Raw genomic sequence first — 26723 nt, forward strand, 5'->3', positions numbered from 1 at the left:
CATGTCACGCAGTGGCTCGTTTAGTAATCAGTGCGAGTCACGTATTTATGTTATTAGCGCGTGCCGCCTGCCCCAAATACTCCTCCCCGCCTCTCCCCCAACGAGGAGACTGTAGCCAAAACTCCTGCTGCCACGGGCAATGGGCAAAGACAGTTTCATCAAGTGCCGCCTGCATTCCCACCTCGACTCTCCCCTCCCCCACCCTAGTCGTCCCGCCAACTCCACTGTTTGCATCCTTCTCTCCCGTTGTTCCCACCTCTTCCACAGCCCACAATGGACCACTGTGGGCTCCACCTTTCCATGGTCATCGGTGTTGGCGCGTACCTCTAGGCTCCATCTCCCCCCTGCACCCTCGGTCTGAAGAAGGGTCTCAGCCCGAAACGTCACCCCATTCCTTTTCTCCAGAGATGCTGCCTGACCCGATGAGTTACTCCAGCTTTATCATAAGACCATAAGTGATGGGAGCAGAATTAGGCCATTCGACCTATCGAGTCAACTCCGCCATTAAGACATGGCTGGTCTATCTAACACCCGTATGTGTCTGCCTTTGGTTAATACCAGCATCTGCGGTTCCCCTACACATTTCCCAGAGGTGCTGCTTGACTTGCAGTCAAATCCATATCCCTCCATATCCATGCGCCTATCCTGAAACCTCCTAAATGCCACTATCGTATCTGCGTGTTACTGGCACCCATCTACACTGACGGGAGTGATAACTAGCAGGGCAGCAAGTGTGAGGAAGGGTCTCGACCCGAAACATCACCCATTCCTTCCCTCCAGAGTTGCTGCCTGTCCCGCTGAGTTACTCCAGCACTTTGTGTCTTGTCTTTGGTGTAAAGCAGCACCTGCAGTGCCTGCCTCCACTGTTCATTTTCAGGCCACCTCTCATTAAGAATTGTTGCATTTAATGAGGGGGTCTAGCATTTGGAGGCAGAAGGCTTCACCTTGCAGAGGGCAGGCGACACTGCTGGACTCATGCATTCTCAGTTATAGTGTGCTGGATCCCAAAAAAACTAAAATTAAACTGCCTCACAGCACCAGAGACACCAGTTCGATCCTGACTACGGGTGCTGTTTGTGCGCGGAGTTTGTACGTTCTTCCCACAACCGCGTAATTTCCTCCGGTTTCCTCCCACACTCCAAAGACGTGCAGCTTTTTAGGTTAATTGGCTCGGGCTTTGGGTAAAATTGTAAATTGTCCCCCAGATAGCGCTGGTGCACGGGTGATTGCTGGCTGGTGCGGACTCGGTGGGCCGAAGGGCCTGGTTCCATGCTATATCTCTAAAGGTCAGGATCTCCAAGGCCAGGATCGAACGTAGGCTCCGGCAGCCTGCTTTGGCTCAGTTTAGTTTGGAGATACAGAGCAGAAACAGGCCCTTCGGCCCACCGAGTCCGCGCCGACCAGCGATCCCCGCACACTAACACTCCTTCATAAGGTGTGTGTAACATCCGTGTCTGCGCTGGTACACAGTATTCCAAGACCTACGGGAAATAAATCTCGGTGCAAGCTTGAACTGCCAGCAGCGTGCCATCTCCCTCATCCCAGCCGATGGGGCCTACAATGGCTGTTTCAGCGACTGTGTTAAGCCCATCATGCTCTTACTTTTTACCAAAAATATGTTAATCAATTATTTCCAATAATATGTACGGTACGAAATAAATCAAAACAAAACCCAGCACCATAATACGTCCAACAAATATACTAAATAAACTAATATACAACTATATCACCATCCTTATTGGGAACGCCTTCCACCCCCCGCGGTGCCCAGCAGTCCCGGAAACCACCAGGAAGCCCGTGGACAGCGCGTCGTCCCTCACAAGTACCACCCGGGCGCGGACGTAACCCCGGAAGAGCCCTCTTCCGCCTGGCGCCGTGACTCGCGGATGGCCAGCTTGGCCAGGCCGCCATTGTGTGAGCACCACCCTGCATCCTCTTGATCCGAGTGGGATTTCAGAGACAGGGCTGTGGGGTGTGGGATGTCAGCGTTCCAAGGCCTCTGTCTGTGATCCAAGTCGGACGCTCGGAACAGCAGCAGCAGGCTCTTTTTAACACGATGTGTCTTGCCGTGTATTAGTCATGCCGTGGCAGCCGATTACCAGCACGCTCTTTGTAACAACACTTCAAATAAATCAGGCCTTTGCAAGGGCTCAGACAAGTTAACAGCCAAAGGTCTCGGGGGTGGGCTTCAGTCCAAAGCCAGGCTTTTACAACTCAAAAGTGCAACCCATCTACAGGGCCACGATTGTGTGTCATGTCCCAGAGTCTCCTTCAAGTGTTGCAAATGCAATTAGTGCATAAAGCATCAATCAGTACACCGACCTGCAGCAACAGCCAACCGCAGATGCTGCAGGTTAACACACAGAGTGCTGGAGTCACTCAGCGAGTCAGGCAGCATCTCTGGACAATGTGGATAAGTGACGTTTCAGGTCAAGACCCTTTGGGGACAGCACAGTGGTGCAACGGTAGTGTTCCCAGTTTGATCCTGACTACGGGTGCTGTCTGTACGGAGTTTGTACGTCCTCCAAGTGACTGTGTGGGTTTTCTCCGGGTGCTCCAGTTTCCTCCCACACTTCAAAGATGTACAGGTTTGTAGGTTAATTGTCCTCGGTAAAGATTGTAAATTGTCCTGACTGTGTGTGGGATAACGCTCATGCACAGGGTGGTCACTGGTCGGTGCGGACTCAGTCGGCCGAAGGGCCTGTTTCCGCGCTGTATCTCTAAAGTCCAAAGTAAATTCTACAGAAGATGGTCAGACTCCGAGCCAGCCCATGGAGCAGATGCCAGCCACATTTGTCACCACGCAACTGGGGCTTCGACTGTTTAGTTTAGAGGCACAGCATGGAAACAGGCCCTTCGGCCCACCGAGTCCATGCCGACCAGCGATCACCCAAATGAGTGCAGTTCAGCGAGGAATTCAGTGTGCAGTCCATAGACTGCGTACCCTCGATGTCTGGGAATGTACTTTTGGACAGCATTGAAAGTGGAGTTCTGGCAGAACATTAGCAGAACTGAATGTTGATCATGTAATCAGGCCACTTGAGTTAGGGCGGCTTACAGTCTGGTAAATGTCTGAAATCTTACTTTGAGACGATTAATCCCCCAGGCTTCTCCACTCCAGGCTTCCAAACGTTTGTTTTATTTAGTTTTGCAAATACAGCGTGGAAACAGGCCCTTCGGCCCACCGAATCCCGTTCACACCAGTTCCATGTTTTCCCGCTTTCTCATCCACTCCCTGCACACTAGCGGCATTTTGCAGAGGACCAATTAACACACAAACCTGCATTTCTTCGGGATGTGGGAGGAAACCAGGGCACCCGGAGAAAACCCACGCGGTCACGTGGAGAACGTGCAAACTCCACATGCAAAGACAGCGGCCGAAGTCAGGATAGAACTTGCCAAGCTTTGTCGTGCCCTCGCCTCTCTTGCAGCCTTGTCCTCCCTCCCCCCCCCCCTTCTACTATCAGTTTGAGGAAGGGCCTCGACCAAAATCATTGTTTGTCCCGCTGAGTTACACCAGCACGCAGTTTTTTTTTGCAGACCAGTTCTGGTGCAAACCAGGATCTGCAGTTCCTGGTGTCTGCTGCGCTGGATTATACACGATGCAGGCCGTAAAAGCATACTCATAACTTCATTTGTTCATAAGTTCCAAGAGAATTAGGCCATTCGGCCCATCAGGTCTCCTCCACCATTCAATCATGCCTGACCTATCTTTCCCCCCTCACCCCATTCTCCTGCCTTCTCCCCATAACCCCTGACACTCGTATTAATAAAGTATCTAGCAATCACCACCGTAAAAATACCTACTGGCCTCCACAGCTGTCAGTGGCAATGAATTCCACAGATTCACCACCCTGTGACAAAATACATTCCTACTCATCTCCTTTCGAGAGGTACGTCCTTTTACTCTGAGGCTGTGGCCACTGGTCCTACTCTCCCACAAGTGGAAGCATCTCATACTCATTCCTATGTCCACTGCGACTGACAGGGGAACATACTTGACTTCACTGCATCTTCCTCAAACAGTTTGAGTCATCAAAACTAACATTCCTTTCCGATTACACTCCCCATCACTAATATGAACTCCCTGTTCCAAAGCAATGATCAAACCACTTGGGACAGTGCACAGATTCAGAGAAGTGATGCGTTATCTTCAGAGTTAGTCATGTGCGGTCAGCAGTTTGACCCTAATGGTCTCAACCCCCCATCCTTGCTCATCAATGGGACTCTGTCCTGATGCAGGGTTTCGACACTAAATGTGCTCTCTCTCTCTCTCTCTCCCCCTCCCACAAATACTGCTCGACTCCCCGAGTTCCACCCGCTGAGTTCATCAAACCCTCTTCAATCACAGCACTAATCCCATGGCTGACAAACGCTAGCTAATAAAGCTGTTGAGAGTTAGAGTCATACAGCGTGGAAACAGGTCCTTCAGCCCAACTTGCCGACGCCGACCAACATGTCCCATCTACACTTGCCCACGCCGACCAACATGTCCCATCTACACTTGCCCACGCTGACCAACATGTCCCATCTACACTTGCCCACGCCGACCAACATGTCCCATCTACAGAAGCACACACACACACACACTAACGCGTACACAGGCACACACACACACACACACGGTTCCAGGGCCAGGGCGGACGGACGGATATGCGGGCGGGCAGACACACGCACACATGCCGTAAGGGCCCAGGACAATACAACTGTAGAAACAATAGTTGTGTTTAAGCGGCTTTTAGATAGGAACGTGCAAGTGCAGAAATGGAGGAGGTGCAGGTGGAGGAGATGAGATTAATGTGGCATCATGTTCGGCACTGTAATTGTGAGCGGAAGAGTCCATTCATGTGCTGGACTGTACTCCGTTTGCTCTACGCCACACACAGGCTCACATTAATAACATCCATAGTGAAGTGTGCACCTATCTGTAATAGTGGATTTGATGGGACGTCCTGCCTGCCTGGGCGGGTGGGTGGGTGGCAGCAACACTGATGGGGGACTGGGGGACAGGGGGCAGGGTGTATCAGTGTCTGTCACTCGAGTTGGGAACACTCACGATGGGCAGCCAGAAGATGGTTGGTGCAAGACCCACTCCAGAAACACCAACACCGAGACTTAGGCCAAAATCCACGGCATTCCCGAGACCAATCTAAAGGGCGGCAAAGATCCCTGGGATCCTCGCCACTCTCTACCGCCCGATCAAACAGTACCAGCATGGATAAACCTGCCCACTGTGCACAGTGGCACAACGGGTAGTGTTGCTGCCTCACAGCGCCAGAGACCCGGCTTCTCTGACTACGGGTGCTGTCTGTACAGTTTGAACATTTTCCTCGCGACCTGCGTGGGTTTTCTCTGGTGCTCCGGTTTCCTCCCACACTCCAAAGATGTACAGATTTGCAGGTTAATTGGCTTGGTATAAATGTAAATTGTCCCTAGGGTGTTAGTGTGCAGAGATCGCTGGTCGGCGCGGACTCGGTGAGCTGAAGTTTCTACGCTGTATCTCTAAAGTCTAAAGGCTGCCCGCCCGTTCTAATAATCATTGCTCTTCAAAGCTCTCGTGCCGAATGACGTAGAGGTTACGAAGGCACTGCTACATTAATGCAATTTAGTTCGGGTTATAAATAAGGCTTGGAAACAGGCCCTTTGGCCCATCGAGTCCACGCTGACCAGCAATCACCTGGTCACACCGGTTCCACTCCCTACACACTAGGGGCAATTTACAGAGGCCAAATTAACCTACAAACCCGCACGGACATTGGGATATGGGAGGAAGCCAGAGCACCTGGAGAAAGCCCAAACGGTCAGAGGGGGAACATACAAACACTGTATAGACAGCACCCGTGGTCAGGATGGAACCCGGGTCTCTGACGCTGTAAGGCAGCAACTCTACCGCTGCACCACCGTGCCCCCCCCCACCCCACAGCTGGATAGATGTTTGAGTCTGTCTACGTATCACGATTGTGAAGACCAACACACTCACGATAAAGCAGAGTTAAACATACATGTGAATGTGCGCAGGGACTGTACGCACACGGGCTGGCATTCTCGCGTCTCTCTCCAGGCACCTCCAGGGGTTTTGTCGTTTCACTTACATGTACGGGAGCTGCTGCTCCGCATAGCAAACGTGAGCCGCTCTTCAAACCGAGGGACTGGCGGAATCCAAAGCACCCTGAAGGCAAAAGTGAGAGAATGTTACAAGTTGCTTCTTATCAAAATAGACTCCGCATGCCGGACTAAAAATAGTGCGACTGGGATGAGGAATTTGGGAGGGAGGGAGGGGTGGGGGCAGGAGAGGCGTTCGCGGCCAGGGGTGAGCAGCCTGGAGGGTGTAATCGGGGTCATGCAACAAGTGCATCGTGTGTTTGACCAGTAGTGCAGTCCAGTTCCCTGCTTTCAACCCCGGACAAGTTGGGCGGCACAGCGATAGAGTTGCTGTCTTACATAGTTGTTGCCAGAGACCTGGTCTAAATGGTCTGTGCAGGGAGGAACTGCAGATGCTGGTTTAAACCGACGATAGACACAAAATGCTGGAGTAACTCAGCTGGGACAGGCAGCATCTCTGGAGTGAAGGAATGGGTGACGTTTCGGGTCGAGACCCTTCTTCGGACTCGGTTCTCTCCCTTCCACCCCCCACACCCCTCCCAACCACCCAACCAATCTTATTGCAACCGGTTTGTTTTATATTCTAAGGATTTTCACTTGGGAAAACTTTTTGTGGCACGGTGGCGCAGCGGTAGAGTTGCTGCCTGATGGGCCTGTCCCACTTAGGCGATTTTTCTGGCTTGTCAAGTTGCCGGCAGTCGCCTGAAAAACTGGCAACTGGAACGGCGACTATCAGAATGGAACACACACACACATCGCTTCCTTCACCAGCCCGTTATACAGGCGGGGGACAGGGGCAAGCGGGGGGGGGGGGGGGGGGGGGGGGGCGCTGTCTGAGTGAAATTCACACAGTACAAAGCCAATGTGATACAGACACATAGAAACATAGAAACATAGAAATTAGGTGCAGGAGTAGGCCATTCGGCCCTTCGAGCCTGCACCGCCATTCAATATGATCATGGCTGATCATCCAACTCAGTATCCCGTACCTGCCTTCTCTCCATACCCTCTGATCCCCTTAGCCACAAGGGCCACATCTAACTCCCTCTTAAATATAGCCAATGAACTGGCCTCGACTACCCTCTGTGGCAGAGAGTTCCAGAGATTCACCACTCTCTGTGTGAAAAAAGTTCTTCTCATCTCGGTTTTAAAGGATTTCCCCCTTATCCTTAAGCTGTGACCCCTTGTCCTGGACTTCCCCAACATCGGGAGCAATCTTCCTGCATCTAGCCTGTCCAACCCCTTAAGAATTTTGTAAGTTTCTATAAATCCCCTCTCAATCTCCTAAATTCTAGAGAGTATAAACCAAGTCTATCCAGTCTTTCTTCATAAGACAGTCCTGACATCCCAGGAATCAGTCTGGTGAACCTTCTCTGCACTCCCTCTATGGCAATAATGTCCTTCCTCAATTTGGAGACCAAAACTGTACGCAATACTCCAGGTGTGGTCTCACCAAGACCCTGTACAACTGCAGTAGAACCTCCCTGCTCCTATACTCAAATCCTTTTGCTATGAAAGCTAACATACCATTCGCTTTCTTCACTGCCTGCTGCACCTGCATGCCTACTTTCAATGACTGGTGTACCATGACACCCAGGTCTCGCTGCATCTCCCCTTTTCCTAATCGGCCACCATTTAAATAATAGTCTGCTTTCCTGTTTTTGCCACCAAAATGGATAACCTCACATTTATCCACATTATACTGCATCAGCCAAACATTTGCCCACTCACCCAGCCTATCCAAGTCACCTTGCAGTCTCCTAGCATCCTCCTCACAGCTAACCCTGCCCCCCAGCTTAGTGTCATCCGCAAACTTGGAGATATTGCCTTCAATTCCCTCATCCAGATCACACACCGCGACGAACAGGAAGGTTGGCGCTGTAATTAAGACGGTGAAAGCACAGGGTATGATAAGTCCTTTAAAAGAGTGGGGAGGGGGGGAGAGAGGGGGGAAGAAGGGGCCCCTGCAGTCACCCAAGTGGGATAGGCCCATTACAGTGTCAGAGACCCGGGTTCAATCCTGACCACGGTTTCCTCTGTAGGTTAATCGGCTTCGGTGAAAATTCAAAATTGTCCATAGGATAGTGCTCGTGTATGGCCTGTTTCCCTGCTGTACTGTATCTCTAAAACTAACCTAAAAAACTAAAACCAAGGCGTAGATGTTGGTTAATATACAATAGGACACAAAGTGCTGGAATAACTCAGCAGGTCAGGCAACATCTCCGGAGAACGTGGATAGGCCGAAGAAAGGTCTCAATCCAAAACATCTCCTATCCACATTCTCCAGAGATGTTGCCCGATCTGCTGAGTTACTTCAGTATTTTGCACGTGTGTGTTTGTTGAACTTGTTCTCCGACTCCTCCAACCTTTTCTCACCCAACTTTCTTCCACCCCACCACGGCCAGCCTGAAGAAGGGGCTCGACCCAGAACATCGCCTATCCATGTTCTCCTGAAATGCTGCCTGGGGTTAACAATGGTTAGCAGCCGGAGGTCCAGTAACTCTGGGCAGATGGAGCTTCTTCTCTCCCCCCCCTCCCCCTCTTTCACCACTAAAAGTCCATGAAATAGTTCCACAGTTTGCAACAATGAATTTCGCTTGGGATCACACGGTACCCAGACAACAACCGGCCCATCAGGGAACCACCCTACCCACAGTCATTTGTTGCCGACCCCCCGATTTGTCCTGGACATCTCTTGCTTCTAGTTCCTCACCCCCGCCCCTTCTATCAGCCCGACCCGGAGCCTCACCTATCCATGTTTTTCCAGAGATGTCGCCCGACCCGCTGAGTTACTCCAGCATTTTGTGCGTTTGACAAAATTGATGGTTTCTTTGGCATATTGGGCTTACTGAGTTATGTTTCCCTCACATGAATTCTGTAAGAGCCAATCTTTTTAATACTGTGTCCCAAGTTTTTCCGTGGTGGTTTGCGAAAAACATTTTTTTCGGGGAAATTTCCAGTTCCCGAATCGCTAAAAACATGGAGGTACGCTGTGTCTCAGTTTCACACAAAATACAACAATAAAATGGAAACCAGTTACCGAGCAGTCGTCGGCAAAGATCCGCACCGCCTTGCCAACCCTTGCCTGAGTGACTCCCTCTGCCAAATGCAATTCCCAAAATGGAACTTTTGCATTAATTCGGATGGCAGGTTTCATTTAAAATTAAACGTTGTTTCTTGTTACAAAGAGAAAAGTTTTAAGAAACACTGTTGTGTCCCCCTACAAGTTGCAAAGATATCTCAGAGTTTAGCGTAATGATACAGCGTGGGAGTAGGCCCCACAGCCCACGCCGACCAATGATCACCCGTATGTAGACAAAAATGCTGGAGAAACTCAGCGGGTGAGGCAGCATCTATGGAGACGTCTCGACCTGAAACATCGCCTAAACCTTCTCTCCATAGATGCTGCCTCACCCGCTGAGTTTCTCCAGCATTTTTGATTTTTCCAGAATCTGCAGTTCTTTCTTAAACAATGATCGCCCGTACACTAGTTCTGGCCTACACACTAGGGGCAATTTACAGAAGCCAATTAACCCTGTACCTCTTTGGGATGTGGGAGGAAACTGAAGCACTCGGAGAAAACCCACACAGGTCACGGGGAGAATGTACAAACTCCATACAGACAAGACAACACCCGTAGTCGGGATCGAACGCTGGTCTCTGGCGCTGTGAGGCAGCAACTCTACCACTGCGCCACCGTTCCACTATTTATACAGCATCAAATCCAGAATAATGCTTTAAAAAGTTAGCATTTTGTGAATCATTCTTCTAAGGTATTCCCCTTGTTCATGAGCAATTCATGAAAAGGTTTACATGGATACGGGCCTAACCCAGACTTTGTTAATCTGCTCTCCGGAAACAAAACTCCGAAAATCCAACTTCCCACAAGCAAACCCGATACAAATTGTTGATTCAAACACTAGCAAACTCCAATATGCCAGAAGAATCAGACTCTCAGATAAATGAATACACACAGTGAGCTGCATTGGGATATGTATATTTTATATATTTCAGTGAATGCAAAATGCAATGTTGCTGTCAACATTGGGAAACATTGCATTGCCCAATTCCGAGTGTATTATGTATATAGTAAATAAAATATTTAGATCTTATTTTTGGTTTCACCAGTGTACATGGGTATGCACAGGAAGGAACTGCAGATGCTGGTTTAAACTGAAGATAGACACAAAAAGCTGAAGTAACTCAGCGGGACAGGCAGCATTCGTGGAGAGAAGGAATGGGTGACGTTACAGGTCAAGACCCCTCTTCAGACTACATTTGTTTATCTGAAGACAAACACACACCAGACCAAGCAAGGGTCTGAAGAGTAGATTACGAAAGCCTGCGTTAGGCCCGTATCCCTGTAAACCTTTTCATGAATGGCTCACAAACAAAGGGAAAACCTTAGAAGAATGATTCACAAAATGCTAACTTTTTAAAACATTCTGGATTTGATGCTATCCAAATAGTGGTAGAGTTTTTGCCTCACAGCGCCAGAGACCCGGGTTCGATCCTGACTGCCGGTGCTGCCTGTGTGGAGTTTGCACGTTCTCCCTGTGACCGCGTGGGTTTTCTCCGGGTGCTCCGGTTTCCTCCCACACTCCAAAGACGTTTGTAGGCTAATTGGCTTGGTATAGATGAAAACTGTCCCTGGTGTGTGCGGGGTTGTTTTAGTGTCCAGGGATCACTGGTCGGTGCCGACTCGGTGGGCCGAAGGGCCTGTTTCCGCGCTATCTCTAAACTAAACCAAACCAATCACCCAAACGTTACCAACCACTAAATAATGTGGGGATGATTTGCACTGGTTTGCAGGAAGTGTCTCATGTAGGGGGGGGGGGGAGGTTTGAGCAGAAATGGACAGTTATTTATCCACCCCCAGCTTTCACAAGTAACTAGCCTCCAGTACGACTTCTTCATCTCTGCTGGCAACCCCTTCAATCTGTTCCAGCCTGTGCCTTTACATTCATGGCACCAGCAGTTATTGGGTTAAGTTTAGGGTTGAGCAATACTTCAGCAATGCCTAGAAACGATTTGAAGGACACAGTGTTTTGTTCCACACTCTTCTGCACTTGTCTCCAAGTGTGCTCGACATGTCCTGTCCTGATTGCAATTCCTTGTGTGATATTGGCTGCACTTTCGTTATACATGGGTGTCATGTTGCAGAAACCTCCTCCCCCAGGAGCTTGCTCTGAGCACCACAGACACTATTACGGAAATAAAATATCTACTTATTAAAATTCTTCACCACCCCCCCCCCCCCCCCCCCCCCACGTCACTGCTGGCTTCAAGTTGCAATCCAGCTGTGCAGCTAGCTAGCATGCAAGAGGATTATCAGTCAACAGAGGCAAGCTGTGTTCACTGTTCGATCCTGGCCAGGGTCCCGACGGCAGAATTAAGTTACAGAGAGCAAACTGCAGACAGACAGGAGCTGGAAGGAATTAATAAAGGGAGCACCGCCATTCAAGTTAAAACAAGAGACAAAGGTTGTGTGTGGGGAGGAACTGCAGATGCTGGTTTACACCGAAGATAAACACTAAATGCTGGAGTGGTAACGCAGTGGGACAGGCAGCATCTGTGGAGTTGAGAAGTGGGCGAGGTTTCAGGCCAAGACCCTTCTTCACATCTTCAGACATGTCACCCATTCCTTCTCCCACAGTGAGCTGGAAGTTTGTCGTTGCTGTCCGAAGGGCTCGTTTCGTGACTGGCTCGAATTACAGCCACAGTCACGAAACGGGCCCTTCGGCCCAACCCGTCCATACTGACCAAGATGCCCCATCCAAGCTTGTCCCATTAGCCCGCCTTTTGCCCAAACCGCACAAGACCTTTTTATTGTGAAGGTACACAAAATTGCTGGGGAAACTCAGCGGGTGCAGCAGCATCTATGGAGCGAAGGAAATAGGCGACGTTTCGGGCCGAAACCCTTCTTCAGACTGATGGGGGGTGGGGAAAGAAAGAAGGAAAAGGGGAGGAGGAGGAGGAGCCCGAGGGCGGGCGGATGGGAGGGTGGGAGGAGACAGCTAAAGGGTTAAGGAAGGGGAGGAGACAGCACGGGCTAGCCAAATTGGGAGAATTCAATGTTAATGCCATAAGGACGCAAGGTCCCCAGACGGAATATGAGGTGCTGTTCCTCCAATTTCCGCTGTTGCTCACTCTGGCAATGGAGGAGACCCAGGACAGAGAGGTCGGATTGGGAATGGGAGGGGGAGTTGAAGTGCTGAGCCACCGGGAGGTCAGGTAGGTTATTGCGGACTGAGCGGAGGTGTTCGGCGAAACGATCGCCCAACCTACGCTTGGTCTCACCGATGTAAATCAGCTGACATCTAGAGCAGCGGATGCAGTAGATGAGGTTGGAGGAGATACAGGTGAACCTTTGTCGCACCTGGAACGACTGCTTGGGACCTTGAATGGAGTCGAGGGGGGAGGTGAAGGGACAGGTGTTGCATTTCTTGCGGTTGCAACGGAAAGTGCCCGGGGAGGGGGTGGTGCGGGAGGGAAGGGAAGAATTGACGAGGGAGTTGCGGAGGGAGCGGTCTTTGCGGAAGGCAGACATGGGGGGAGATGGGAAGATTTGGCGAGTGGTGGGGTCACGTTGGAGGTGGCGGAAATGGCGGAGGATTATGTGTTGTATTTGCCGGCTGGTGGGGTGAAAGGTGAGGACCACAGGGAATCTGCCCTTGTTGCGTGTGCGGGGATGGGGAGAGAGAGCAGTGTTACGGGGTATGGATGAGACCCTGGTGTGAGCCTCATCTATGGTGGCGGAGGGGAATCCCCGTTCCCTGAAGAACGAGGACATTTCCGATGCCCTGGTATGAAATGTCTCATCCTGGGAACAGATGCGGCGTAGGCGGAGGAATTGGGAGTAGGGGATGGAGTCTTTACAGGGGATGGAGTCTTTACAGTCTTTTTATTGTGATTTTAGTGGATACTGCGTGGAAAGTGGATTAGCGGTAGAGTTGCAGCCTTATAAAGCCAGAGACCCGGGTTCGATCCTGACTACGGGTGCTGTCTGTGCGGAGTTTGTACGTTCTCCCCGTGCCTTGCGCCGGTTTTCTCCGGGATCTCTGATTTCCTCCGAGACTCCAAAGACGTGCAGGTTTGTAGGTTAATTGGCTAGGTTTGAGTGTAAATTGTCCCTAGTGTGTGTAGGGTAGTGTTAGTGTGCGGGGATCGCTGGTTGGAGTGGACTCGGTGGGCCGAAGGGCCTGTTTCCATGCTGTGTATCTCTAAGCTAAACTAAAGATTCAGGCTCTTGAACACTACAACTAACCTCAGCTAGGAACTTCAATGGGCTGCCTTTGGTTACACTAAGGACTGTTTTTCCCCCCCCCAATATTATTGAGGTTATTAATTCATTGAATTTGTTTATTATACAGTAGCGCAGAGAACGGCTCAGTGGCGCAGCTGGTAGAGCCGTTGCCTCACAGCACCAGAGACCCAGGTTCGATCCTGACCTCAGGCGCTCTCTGTGTGGAGTTTGTTCCCGCTCAGTTTATTGTCACGTGTACCGAGGTACAGTTGAAAGCTTTTGTTGCTTCCGCGATCAGGGAATAAGTGCAAGGTACAGCCACCAATGTCCAATCAAGGATAGTCCGAGGGTCACCAAAGAGGTAGACGGTAGTTCAGCAGCACTGTCTCTCTGGTTGTGGTGGGATGATTCAGTTGCCTGATAACAGCTGGGAAGAAACAGTCCCTGAATCTGAAGGTATTTGTACGTTGTCCACGTGACCGCTCGGGTTTCCTCCCACATACCAAAGACGTGCGGGTTTGTAGATTAATCGGCCCTCTGTAAATTGCCCCTAGTGTGTAGGGAGTGGATGAGAAAGTGGGATAACATAGAACTGGTGTGAACGGGTGATCGATGGCCAGCGTGGGGTCAAAGGGGCCGTTTCCGTGCTGTATCTCTAAACTAAACAAATATATTATCTATGTGCATTGTGCTTACAGGCCTGTTTTGTTGCTGCAAGCAAGCAAGAATGTCATTGTTCCATTGTTGGTACATGGGACAATGGAACACTCTTGATACTTGATGTTTAAGGACACAGCAACCTCAAATCAGGTTATTTTACAGTGTTGAAAGCAGGACTCCACAATTCCCAGAGATAAGCACAGTGGCCTTGAAATACCCTGGCAACTACAGCTATTCACGCCATTTTATTATTTTTAAAAAAAGCACATCGGGTCAAGCTAATTTTTCTTCGGACTCACTTCCCCAACCCCCGTACTCTCAACGGAAGGAAAAAAAACAGACTCGTCCCACCCCGATCATTTCTCCTCCTCCCTCAGGCAGAAGGTACAGAAGCTTGAAAGCGCGCACCACCAGACTCAGGAACAGCTTCTTCCCCTCTGTTATCAGGCTTCTGAACGGTCCTTCCATAAGCTAGGGTACTGTCCGATTCACCTCTACCCCATTGCGGGCATTGGACTTTGTCTCTGGAACTGATGCGCTACAATGCTGAGAACTATATTCTGCACTCTGTATCTATGTCTTTGCTCTTCCCATTGTAATTGAGTTGACTTGATTGTATCTAGGTATGGTATTATCTGAATATAAAGGAGGGTCTCGACCTGAAATGTCAGCAACCATGTCCTCCTGAGATGCTGCCTGACCTGCTGAGTTACTCCAGCACTTTGTGTAGCATTTCGTTTGGTTCTAGGTTTGGAGATACAGCGTGGAAACAGGCCCTTCGACCCACCGAGTCCACACTGACTCACGATCACACGCACACTAGTTCCATCCTACACATTGGGGACAATTTGCTGAAGCCAATTCACCTACAAGCCTGCACGTCTTTGGGAAGTGGGAGGAAACCGTCGCAGTCTCGGGGTGAACGTACAAACTCCGTACAGACAGCACAGGTAGTCAGGATCGAACCCGGGCATCCGGCGCTGTAAGGCAGCAACTCCATCACTGCACCACCATGCCGGCCAGCAGTGTTCGGATAGAATGCAAAACAAAGATTTTCCCTGTACCTTGGTGCCCATGACAGTAATGATCCCAAAACTTAAAACAAAAGTCTCTCCCCACGCAACCACAGACTCAACAATAGGAGGGTTAATCTGGATAACCTAAGCCACAAGTATCGGTTTCTTTCTGAGGATCAAATATCAAATAAATCACTGTTCTCTTTACACCTATAGTTGGTGCTATTTTATATCATGTGATGGGAGCAGAATTATGCCATTCGGCCCATCGAGTCTACTCCGCCATTCAATCATGGCTGATCTGTCTCTCCCACTCAACCCCATTCTCCTGCCTTCTCCCCATAACCCCTGACACCCGTACTAATCAAGAATGTATCTCTGCCTTAAATACATCCACTGACTTTGCCTCCACAGACGTCTGTGGCAAATAATTCCACGCTATAGTACTTTATTAGTCACCTGTACCGAGGTACAGCGACATTCATTTTTGTATACAGTCCAGGACAAGCATCAGGCAGTGAGTGGATAGCATGCAATATTCTTGATATTATTTTTGACATGATAGCTTTTGACAGTATTTTTGAATGTTCTAGATAGACTGCCAGGCCGATTTACATTCTCAGAGTCACATAGTGTGGAAACAGGCCCTTCAGCCCAACCAACATGTCCCATCTACACTAGTCCCACTTGCCTGCCTGCTTTGGCCCATATCCTTTTAAACCTGCCCTATCCATGTACCTGTCTAAATGTTTCTTAGACTTTGCAATAGTCCCTGCCTCACTAAGGGGAGGACACGGGGAGAGGGACGGGAACGCTGAGGAGGGGAGGGAAAGACACGGGAACCGATGAAGGGGAGGGGAGAGCCAACTGGACACGAGGGGGGGGAAAACCGCTGACCAAGAGAGGGAGGGGAAGGTCCAAACGATTTACGCATTCGTTCTTCCCCGCACAATTAAAGCATGGAATAATCTCCACCATACTAAAGTACCCACCAATGCAATTAAGTTCAGTAGCTCTTTCCTCCCAATAACCTTTCTGGCTTAAGTCCTCTCGCTCCACCACCTCCAGTTTAAATTCCATTTGGAATATTTTGGAGGACGAAGAAACCAAGAATCCAAGAACCCTCCACCGGCAGCTCATTCCATACACCTACCTCCCTTTGTGTAAAAAAGCCATCCCTCAGGTTCCCATTGAATCTTTCCCCCTTCACAATCCCATGTCCTCTGGTTCTCGATTCCCCTACTCTGGGCAAGAGAATCTGTGTTTACACCCGATCTATTCCTCTCATGATTTAGGATCAACAAACTCATCAGGAAGGCCGGCTCCGTCCTGGGGGCGAAGTTGGAGTTGGATTCATGGGAGGTTGGTCTTGGAGGGGAAGATGCTCCTCAAACTGCGGAGCATCCTGGACAATCCTGGACAATACAGCTCACCCCCTCCATGACACACTGGTCAACCTGAGGAGCACCTTCAGCAACAGACTGGTTCCATCAAGATGCAGCACAGAACGCCACACGAGATCCTTCCTCCCTATGGCTATCAAACTGTACATGATCCCCTTCTGCCATGGGATAAATACATTTCTATCGTATCATATCGTGCCTCTATCACCCCTCATTCTCCTGCACTCCAAGGAATAGAGTCCCAGCCTGTTCAAGACACTCAGGATAAACCAACATTCCGTTCTTCATTACTAGGCAATCATTCACAATGATGCGACTATCAGTCACTGATGCGACTATGATTGTCCAATTAGTTTAGTTTAGCTTATTATTGTCACGTGAATAGCTATTTGAACTTTAGACTTTGGAGATACTGTGCGGAAACAGACCATTCGGCCCACCGAGTCCGTGCCGGCCAGCAATCACCCTGTAAACTAACACTATCCTACACACTAGGGCCAATTCACAATGTTATCAAAGCCATTTAACCTGCAAACTTGTACGTCTTTGGAGTGCGGGAGGAAACCGGAGCACCCGGAGAAAACCCACGCAGTCACGGGGAGAACGTACAAACTCCGTACAGACAGCACCCGTAGTCAGGATCGAACCCGGGTCTCTGGCGCTGTAAGGCAGCAACTCTACCGCTGCGCCACTGTGCTGCCCCCTTTTTGTTGCTTGCTATCCAGTCATAGTCAAAGACTATGCATGGTTACAATCAAGCTGCCCACAGTGTACAGATACAGGATAAAGGGTTAGTGCAAGATAAAGTCCAATAAGGTCCGATTAATGAAAGCTTGAAGGCGTCCATCGAGGGAACCATTTTATCTGTGGGCAACACTGTCAATTGATGGTATGGAGTTGGTGTAGGACACAAAGGTCTTAGCAAGCAGACTACCACACAACAAGCAGTCTACCACACAACAAGTAGTCTACCACACAACAAGCAGTCTACCACACAACAAGCAGTCTACCACACAACAAGCAGTCTACCACACAGCAAGCAGTCTACCACACAACAAACAGTCTACCACACAACAAGCAGTCTACCACACAGCAAGCAGTCTACCACACAGCAAACAAGGTCCATTTACTTATTGAAGTCAATTTAAAAGAACAAGCCACGCGTTGCAGGAATTTCTCCCAACAATAGGATGTATTAGCCATAGGGCAAGGTTGGACAGACTTGGATTGTTTCGCCTGGAATGACGGAGTTTGCGGGCAGGCTTGATGGAGGTACATCAAAGTATGAAAGGCACAGATAGGGGAGACAGTCAGGACCTTTTACCTAGGATGGAAATGTGGAGAAACCAGAGGACATAGCTTGCAGGCGAGATGGGCGACGTTTCACAGCGATGTGAAGAGGACTAACGGACTTGTTCAGACAGACACGGTGGTGAGAGCCTGAAATGTGCTGCCAGAGGTGGTGATGGAGGCGGATGCCATAGTGGCATTTAAGAGACATTTGGATCGGTACATGGACTGGAGGGGCATGGGGCATGTGCAGGCAGATAAGGATTGATCTTGGCATCATGTTCGGTGGCCAAAGGGTTTGTTCCTCTTCTAAACCTCCCAGTAAAAGCAGCAAAAAGTGTGGATAAACCCAGTCTCAGCCATTTGCAGTTAGTTCACCATGCATGATGATGGATTAAGGAGATACCTTCACGCTAGGCAAAAGCTAAACATTTAACAGATGGGGCCCTCTGACTGCAATGTCTGAAACTCCCCTTAAATACAGTCGAGTCATTTGCTTCCCTACATAAATGTTAGTGTTATGCAGCAGAGAACCACGCAGCCACACACACACACACACACACAGCTGCAATGCTGGGGCATTATTTTTAGACGAGACCCTGCCTTGAAACTCTGCAAGACACAGGAACAACTGCGGGCGGCATGCATGGCAGAAGGCAGACTTCAGTAGTTTGCACCCTCGCCTCAGGGCGGCACGGTGGTGTACTGGTCGAGCTACTGCCTTGCTGCGCCAGAGATCCGGCTTCCATCCTGACTACGGGTGCTGCTTGTGCATTCTCCCCGTGACCGCGTGGGTTTTCTCCGAGATCTGCGGTTTCCTCCCACACGCCAAAGACGTACGGGTTTGTAGGTTAATCGGCTTGGTATAAATGCAAATTGTCCCCAGTGTGTGTAGGATAGGGTTAGTGTGCGGGGATCGCTAGTCGGCGCAGACTCGGGCCCGTTTCCACTCTATCTCTAAACTAAGTAGATTGCTGTTTCAAGGACTTGGCAGGAAAGACCAGGCTGACAAATCAATGCAACATGGAATGGAATACCTTACTGTCACATGTGACAAGGCACAGTGAAAGTTCTTTGCTGCATTCTCCAATGTATACAAATAGCACCCACCCCCCCCACAGCAGTCCCCCCATGCTGGGCTTCTATGCGATGATCCAGGAAGCATGGAGACCGCGGCGCCTCAGTTAAGGCCTCCAGCCACGTTCCCAGTCCACAGCCACGGCCTAACCCGCTGAGTTAAACCTCTCAACTCATCTGGCCATTGACTGAACAATCAGCAGGCCACAAGCAGGAGCATTAATGGGCCATACACCCCTATACAGCCTGCTCGAGGATCAGCTGGCATCATGTTATTCAACAAGAATGTCGGCTGTTCCTCAAACTCTAAATCGTATCCCCCACACCGCTTGACTTGGAGTTTTATGACTCGGAGTTTAGTTTAGTTTATTGTCACGTGTAACGAGGTACAGTGAAAAGCTTTTGTTGTTTGCTAACCAGTCAGCGTAAAGACAATACATGTTTACAATCGAGCCGTCCAGTTTACAGATATATGATAAAGTGAATAACATTAGTGCAAGATAAAGTCCGATCAACGATAGTCCGAGGTTAATTGGCTGAGGTAAAAATTGTAAATTGTCCCTAGTGCGTGTAGGATAGTGGTGGTGCACGGGGGGGGGATCGCTGGTTGGCGTGGACTCGATGGGCCGAAGGGCCTGTTTCCGTGCCGCATCTCTCAACTAATCTGGCCTTTGACTGAACAATCAGCGGTCACACACACACACACACACACACAGTGGGGAAAGCACCTTTCGAGACAGAGAGACAGAGAGAGAGACAGAGACAGAGAGACAGAGGGACAGAGACAGAGGGACAGAGACAGAGGGACAGAGACAGAGGGACAGAGACAGAGGGACAGAGACAGAGGGACAGAGACAGAGGGACAGAGACAGAGGGACAGAGACAGAGGGACAGAGAGACAGAGAGACAGAGACACATTTGCCATGGCACTGAAGCGGCCACTAGACTAACACGCTGCCACTTGAAGCAAATGGCTCTCCATCTGGTCCAGGCAGCATGACTTACCCAAAATAGGACAGATGATGATAGAGGCCATTTGGAAGAAAGCAGGCTGCTGCTGTTCCACAAGAGAATTACAGCAACCAGCTCATGTTGTTAAAAGGAGGTAAAATGGTGTCGGACAAGGAGAGGAGTGAATGTAAAGTTGGGGAAAAGAGATACGTTCCACACATTTAAAGCATTTTATCAGGATGCATCACAGCATGGTTTGGGAACAGCTCCATGCAAGACCGCAAGAAACGACAGCGCCTTGTTGACGTAGCCCAGACCGTCACACAAACCAACCCCGCTTCCATCGACTCCATCTACATCTCCTGCTTGCAGATACAACTAGACGACAACATTGAGACAACAACGTAACGTTCAATAGTCCCGGAACCCAAATTAGCACAAGGACAACCTTACTTCCGATAAACAATGCAAAGAACGCACAAAGGTTTCCTTTATTAGAGTGGCAATTAAAGGATCGAATTATAAAAGAAGCATCTTTTTTTTTTAAATAGATGCAAGAATAAGTTGAGAAGACAGCGTTAAAAAAATGTAGAAGGGATCGTAGGAGATTCCAACCCAGTGACTCCATTCCTTGGAGCGCAGGAGGATGAAGAGTGATCTTGTACAGGTGTACTAAATCAGGAATGGAATAGATCGGGGGGGGGGGGGGGGGGGGGATGCAGAGATTCTTGCCCAGGGTAGGGGAACTGAGACGTGGGTTTAAGGTGAAGGGGGAAAGATTTATTTGGAGCCTGATGGGCCTGTCCCACTTGGGCAACTTTTTAGGCGACTGCAGGAGACTATGCAGTCGCCACATGTTCGCAGGTGGTTGCCGGGGAGTCGCCTTCATGGTCGTGAGGAGTTCCCCCATTCTGGGAACTAGTCGCAGCCTCATTATGGTTGTCGTGAATTTTTCAACATGTTGAACAATTGGCTGCGACTAGAATGAAGCCGCCACGGAGAGTAGCGAGAATTCTCGTGCCGTAGGTGGGTCGCCAGGAGGTCGAAGGTTCTCGTAGGTTGTAGCCGGTGCTGACCCGTGAATTTTATTGGCTCATTGGGAAAACAAAAACGTAAGCAGTAGTTTTCAGAACCAAGGATAACCGACCGGTAATGTTAAATGTCCGCCGAACTTCACAGCCGTGTATCTCTGGCTTCTTAAAAGTTGTCTCCACTCCTTCTCCCTCCTCCCTCTTTTAAAGGACTTACCGTACATTGTGCTTTAGCCGTCTTTTTACAGCGCCAACCTTCCTGTTCATCGCGGTGTGTGTCTGTATCACCTTGGCTTTGCGCCGTGTGAATTGTTTTTAGACAGGGCAAGCGGGGGGAGTGTTGTCTAAAAGATTCCCACGGGCTGGTCAACGAAGGTGTGTGTGTGTGTGTGTGTGTGCGTGCGTGTGTGTGTGTGTGTGTGTGTGTGTGCGTGCGTGTGTGTGTTCCACTCTGACAGTCGCCGGCAGTCCGCTGAAAAATCGCCTACGTGGGACAGGCCCATTTGTTCCTACACAGTAGGTGCTGGGTGTATGGAACGAGCTGATGGGAGGAAATAGTTGAGGCAGGCACTATCGCAACATTTAGGAAAGATTTAGACAGGTGCATGGATGGCACAGGTTTAGAGCAATAGGGGCCAGATGCAGGCAGGTGGGACAGGTGAAGATGGGACATGTTGGGCCGAAGGGCCTGTGTCCACGCTGTACGACTCTGTGACCTCCGTAGAGGATGCCAGACACGCGACACAACATGGCAGGTTAGCAGAGACACTTTGGCTTCATGAAAACTGCAGCACACTAATGCGTTAATCTGTAGTCGCATCCCAGCCCAACTTGGAACAGCGCAGAGAAAAATCGCCACATTCGACCCCACAATCAGTGGTAAAGGAACGTTGGATAACCAGAGTAAACAGTGGCTGTGTTAATAACTATCCACATTCCAGGAGAAACAGAAAAATGCACCGGTTACACAGGGTTGTCCAGAGCACCAGAGAATCATCAGCAGTACGGAGCATCTCCAGCCCAGGTTGTACGGGTCTGTTCGATGTATTACGGTTACCTCTGGCGCACTCACTTTGTAATGAGGGCCACTCGTTTAGTTTAGAGATACCTTGCTGAAACAGGCCCTTCGGCCTACAGAGTCCACCCAGACTAGCGATCCCCGTACACGAGCACGACCCTACACACGAGGGACAATTTACAAGTTTACCACGCCAATTTACCTCCAAACCTGCATTTCTTTTGAGCGTGGGATGAAACCAAAGATCCCGGGGGAAATCCATGCAGGACACAGGGAGAACGTGCAAACTCCGCACAGGCAGCACCCGCAGTCACTTTGCATCAGCACTTTGCCCAATATGTACTCACCCATTGCTAAAGCACCAAGTGCTGGAGGAACTCCACTGGGCAGCACGATGGCGCAGCGGTAGAGTTGCTGCCTTACAACTACCAGGGTGCAATCCTGACTACAGGTGCTGTCTGTACGGTGGTTGTACCTTCTCCCCGTGACCCGAGTGGGTTTTCTCCGGGTGCTCCGGTTTCCTCCCACACTCCGAAGATGTACAGGTTTGTAGGTTAATTGGCTTTGCTAAAGTTGTAAATTGTCCCAAATGTGCGTAGGATAGTGTTGGTGTACGGGAATCACTGGTCGGAGTGGACTCGATGGGCTGAAGGGCCCATTTCCACGCTGTATCTCTAAAGTCTAAAGTAAAGTCAAAACTTAGTGGGTCAGGCAGCAGCTGCGGAGGGAATGGACAGACGTTTCAGGTCGGGATCCTTCAGGTTTATCCTCATCCCATTCCGAAACGTCAACTGTCCATTCCCTCCGCAATAGAGGACCCGCCGAGTTCCTCCAGCACTTTGTGTTTTGCTCAGGATTCCAGCATCTGCAGTTCCTGGTGTCTCCATCTATTGCCAACACATGCATCTCTGCCCCTAAAGCATTGAGCAACATCTATCCGTGGTGCTTGCTACAGGGAGTGGTGAAGCATTGGTGTGTTAGGCCAGCTCTGTGGCAGCGTCTCAACACCATGTCCAGAGACAAGGGCTTACTTCAAGGACTTGCAGGCAACACCTCGGGACAGCAAATATTTTTACTGTACCTCGGCACAGATAACAATGGTAAATTAAACCAAACCGGCCAGCCGGCCTCCCGCACGCATGATCGTATGGTCAGGGCCTGCGCTTGATCGGGGGGGGGGGGGGGGGGGGGGGGGGGGGGCACGGTGGTGCAGCAGTAGAGCATCAGAGACCCGGGTTCGATCGTGCTGTCAGTACGGAGTTTGCACATTTTCCCCGTGACCTGCGTAGGTTTTCTCCGAGATCTTTGGTTTCCTCCCACACTCCAAAGACGTGCAGGTTTGTAAGTTAATTGGGTTGGGTATAAAAGTAAATTGCCCCTGGTGTGTGTAGGATAGTGTTAGTGTGCAGCGATCGCTGGTCGGTGCGGACTCGGTGAGCCGAAGGGCCCGTTTCCGCTCTGTATCCCTAAACAAACACAAACGCGCGTAAGGACTGTACATAAACCAGGTACTCACAAACTGGGAGGGCTTTTAAAAAAACACTATGGCCCAACTCAGCCTATTTATCCAAAGAGTTTTCTATTAAAGACTCGGGGATGAGTGGGTTAACATGCAAGGAGTGTTTGACGGCTCTGAGCTTGTAGTCGCTGGAGTTTATAGGATGAGGCGGGGATCTCACTGAAACTGTGGAGAGGATGGGAAAGTCTAGGACCAGAGGACACAGCCTCAAAATAAAAGGACAATTCTTTAGAAAAGAGATTAGGAAGAATTTCTTTAGCCAGAGGGTGATGAATCTGTGGAATCCATTGCCATAAACCACGGTGGAAGCCAAGTGAAGATTGATTAGGCTCTTGATTAGTAAGGGTGTCAAAGGTTATGGAGGTAAGGACAGGAGAATGGGGTTGAGAGGGAAAAACAGAGCAGCCATGATTAGATGGCGGAGTAGACGACAGACCGAATGGCCTAACTCTGGTCCTATGTCTTATGAACATGACTTTCGATGCATTCTATACAACGTAGATCTTCTGCAGAACTAAAGAACTCCAGATGCTGGTTAATGCACAAAAATGACACACAGTGCTGGAGTAACTCAGCGGGTCGGGCAGCATCTCTGGTCAAAGATCTCTGGTCAGGGATGCTGCCTGCCCCGCTGAGTTACTCCAGCACTGTGTGTCCAGATCTTCTGACGTTGCTTCAATGGGGTTGTCCAGCCCTGGAGACCGCAATAAAGGTCAACGTGCCTGCCTGCTTTTGCTTTGTTAAAACCATGGCTCCTGCTAATCCTAGCTTGTCAACTTGCCACAAATCACACGTCCACACACACACACACGCCCCTACACTTCCACTCTCCTGCACTTCCATTCTAGCTTCCACTTATGTCCACATTCACACTTCAACTTCCGCACACACACTTATCCCTTTATCATGTGTCTGGGCACTGTGCATGGCTCAACTGTAACCATGTATTGTCTTTCGCTGACTGGTTAGCACGCAACAAAAGCTTTTCACTGTCCCTCGGTACACGTGACAATAAACTAAACTTCTACACACACACCCCTACACTTACTTTCCCACATGCACATGCCTACACACTTACAATTCCACACACACATATGCACATCCACACACATGCGCGCGCACATACATCCACACTTGCACATGCACACACCTTCCACACATGCACACACTTTTGCATGTGCACACACACTTGCACGCGCACACACTTGCACGCGCACACACACACTTGCACGCGCACACACACACTTGCATGCGCACACTTGCACGCGCGCACACACACTTGCACGCGCACACACACTTGCACGTGCACACACACTTGCACGCACACACACTTGCACGTACACACACACTTGCACGCACACACACACTTGCACGCGCACACACACACAAATCCACACACACTTGCACGTGCACACACACATGCACGCACACACTTGCACGCGCACACACACTCACACACTGACACACTTGCACGCGCGCACACACACACACACACACACTTGCACGTGCACACACACACACTTGCACGTACACACACTTGCACGCGCACACACACACACAAATCCACACACACTTGCACGTGCACACGCACACACACACTTGCACACGTACACACACACACACTGGCAACTTGATGCTGTTGAGCACATTACATTAATTATTCCTGGTCACTTTCAAAGGAAATCAGAGAAATCACAAAGTGGGATGAAGCTGAGCGGTAACCAGGAAACGGCCACAGGTGGTCTCAGGAGTGGGTACCGTGCAGCTCATTAGTCTGTGGAGTTTTTGCTAGCATGCAACAAAAACACATCTGGAAGGACTCAAGGCAAATGTATCTTTGTTCCCTTGCCACGGCCTTATTGTTCGCAGGCTTTGTAGTTTGTGCTCTGAGAGTGGAGGGGGGGGGGGGGGGGTAGAGAGAGAGGGGAGTAATGAACAGCTGAGAAACATGTGTCAAAGGCAAGCACAACACAAATCTGCACAAAAGATTGAAACTGCGCTAAGAGGAAAAGCACGACAACACAAAACAGAAACCCGGCTTAATCTCACAACCCCTCAGCAGGCCTGGAACAAAGGGCCGGATTCAGGGCCAGAGAGAGTGGGTGTGTGTTTTGCTTCAAGAATTAATCTTTTTTTTTTCTCCTTGCCTTTGTCTGAAGAAACAGCCAGACCCGCTGGCGATAAATAAACGTCAAGAGAACACAAATACAATTCCAGCTGTCAGCTTTGGCCCGGTGGTTCAGTTTCGGACACACAGTGTGGTGGGTTCAGTTTCGGACACACAGTGTGGTGGGTTCAATTCCCGGCCCAGGAACTCCAAGATTAGAAACTAGACTGACACGTCATTCATCGCAGTGGGAGGAGTGCAGCACTGTCAGTGGTGCAGCGGTAGAGTCGCTGCCTTAACGCGCCAGAGGCTCGGGTTCCATCCTGATCCTGGGTGGGTGCTTAACTGTGTGGATGCTCTTCGGACCACCGAGTCCGTGCCGACCCGCGATCACCCCTACACGAACACTATCCTACACAATTCTACCCCAGCCAATTAACCTACAAACCTGCACGTCTTTGGAGTGCGGGAGGAGAGCGGAGCACTCGGAGAAAACCCACGCAGGTCACGGGGAGAATGTACAAATTCCGTACATCAGGCTATTAAACACTACAACCTCATAAGCTCTGAACTACAATAGACTATTATTATTGCACTGTTATTGTTTGTTGTGTGTGTGTGTGTGTGTGTGTGTGTGTGTGTGTGTGTGTGTGTGTGTATGTGTGCATATATATATGTATGTGTATATATATACACATATATACATATACACACACACACATAAATAAATATATAAACATATGTGAGTATTTGTGTGTGTGTGTGTATATATATATATATATATATATACACACACTTTTTTTTTCTCTCTCTCATTTATCATATTATTTACAGTGTATTATGTTTACATATTCTATTGTGCTGCTGCAAGCAAGAATTTAATTGTTCTATCTGGGACATATTACAATAAAACACTCTTGACAGCCCCTGTAGTCAGGATCGAACCCAGGTCTCTGGCGCTGCAAGGCAGCAACTCTACCTCTGCGCCTCCGTGCCACCCTGGACAGTTCAGACGGCTATGGGGCCTAAATGCAGGCAAACGGGGAGCAGCCCAGCATGCCAACTTGGTCAGAATGGACAAGTTGGGCCGAAGGGCCTGCTGTCGTGCCGTGCGGCACTATGACTCCATGCGCTCAGATTGAAAGAATTAAAAAAACAGTCCACATCTGCAACTTCCCGCTGTCAAGCCAGTTAAAGGATAATTTTTAGATTTTAGTTTTCTGTCGCCGATTTAAATTGACTTTTGAGACAGATGACAGATTCCCTGCTGTAGGATATGTCATTAATCCAGAGGCCAGCAAGT

General features: G+C 49.7%; 1 protein-coding gene across 2 annotated transcripts in view; it reads right to left on the bottom strand.

The window, feature by feature from the left end:
• rassf8 (Ras association domain family member 8) overlaps nucleotides 1-26723 on the bottom strand; it is a 74304-nt gene that overhangs the window by 43920 nt on the left and 3661 nt on the right. The window contains exon 2 of one of the 2 annotated variants that reach the window (XM_033039437.1): nucleotides 6093-6169. The gene's annotated coding sequence lies outside the window, so the exon portion shown is untranslated. Of the gene's footprint in view, nucleotides 1-6002; nucleotides 6170-26723 lie in introns of both variants that reach the window. The other variant, XM_033039438.1, reaches the window with a different exon arrangement.

This window comes from Amblyraja radiata, chromosome 21 (assembly GCF_010909765.2).
Source record: "Amblyraja radiata isolate CabotCenter1 chromosome 21, sAmbRad1.1.pri, whole genome shotgun sequence".
Lineage (NCBI taxonomy): Eukaryota > Metazoa > Chordata > Chondrichthyes > Rajiformes > Rajidae > Amblyraja > Amblyraja radiata.